At 43.8% G+C, this 1,576-nt stretch overlaps 1 protein-coding gene across 1 annotated transcript in view; it reads right to left on the bottom strand.

The window, feature by feature from the left end:
- The window catches only part of LOC116701031 (pappalysin-2), a 105,115-nt gene that overhangs the window by 61,748 nt on the left and 41,791 nt on the right, over nt 1–1,576 (bottom strand). The gene's annotated exons all lie outside the window — the stretch shown is intronic.

Genomic DNA, 1,576 nt, shown 5'->3' on the forward strand with positions numbered 1-1,576 from the left:
TGAATCTGCTGATGGTCTGGATTGTGTGATACTTATGGAATGTTAGACCATACATCATGCTAGTCAAGATCGATACTCAGGCCTGGACAATCGCATACCCAAATCCTCTCAATAGGAAGGCCAAAGCAGCCAGATATCACCAAGAACTGATAAAGCCTCAACACCATACTACAGTTTTTTGGCTACATAATAAATAACTTTTGGGTAGGATGGATGGGCAAAGAACTCTGCCAGGGGACACCATAAGCCTTGAGTGTTGATCGTAATTGAAGGTAAAAGGAAAAGAAGAGTAGATTGAATGCCAACCTTGCCAAAGATGTCTTTTAGACAATTAACCCCCCTCTGCTCCCATTGTTGGGCCTCCCACCAATCAGAAGAGCTGTATTATTGAATAATGGAGAAAATGTGTGCCACTTACAAGCTGTGTGGTAATATGTTTTAGCCAATCTCCAAGTTTTGATAAAATGAGAGATAATGGGGCCAAAGCGTAGCTGGCACTGTTAGAACATTGGCAAAAAGAACGTCATGGAGTAACCAAGGCTCTGTCATAGCATTTTCTAAGGTGCGCCAGCAAACAGAAATATCAGGGCTACACCAGAACAACAAATAAAAAATAAATAATGTTAAAAGTTTTGCAATAGTGTGCCACCATCCTCTTTCCTCACTGTGGCGTAGACATCTTAAGTCACAGCCGTTATCTTTCCAGATATGGGGAGACCCATAGACCCAGAGACTAAGACAAACCAAGAGTCCACGTTCATCAGGCAGTTGTTTAATTCCTACTCTTCTTCCACGGTGTTCCCCGCGATAGAGTCCGAGGAGATCAACAGGATGATGGGAAGCAGTCCAGTTCACGCAATCTTCAGCATCCTTAGCAGACCCTTGAATCGTGCTGAATTCATGGTTTGGTAGAAGGCTTGGCGCCGCTTGACCGACAAGTTGCTGTTGTCCAGGGAAAAGCAAATCTTTCTGCCCCCAACCATAGGTGGAGATTTCTGCACAGCCTCTTGGAGCCTGGTTGTGTAGCAGAGGTTTGTAGTGGTATTCTTCTTTGAGCTATCACAGTAAATTCAGTGGGCTCTCATAATCTCAATCTCAACATCTGCCAATGTCGGAAACCACTTAGGCAGGGAGTATGAGAGATTTTGAATAGTATTAGAGCCTTCTAGCCCCTCTTTCAGCCCGACAATGCAGATGTTGCATCTTCGGTTTCAGTCCATATGTGCTAGCTTCACCTCCAGCTCTTGAAAAGCATGGCCATGGCTGTTAAGGGTACTTGAGTTGCTTTTCACGGTAGTTTTTAGATTGTCCACATCAGATCTGATAGAGCCAAGGCTTGCAGTGAGAGATGCTAGCTGGGCATGGATAGCAGTTAGTTGTTGTTGTCAATCACAATCTGTTGAATCTGAGACTGAATCTGAGAAAAACGTGGTTCGAGGTAGCTTTTCTGTTTCTCCAATAGTGCTTCTGCAATGGCATCCGTATTACAGCGTTGGGTTTTGTTCTTGTTTGCCATTCTGCTTTAAATGACTATCGAGCACAAAGTGATCGAATATCGGAGTTGGAACCATATAAC

The sequence above is a fragment of the Etheostoma spectabile genome, chromosome 13 (genome assembly GCF_008692095.1).
Source record: "Etheostoma spectabile isolate EspeVRDwgs_2016 chromosome 13, UIUC_Espe_1.0, whole genome shotgun sequence".
Taxonomy (NCBI): Eukaryota; Metazoa; Chordata; class Actinopteri; order Perciformes; family Percidae; genus Etheostoma; species Etheostoma spectabile.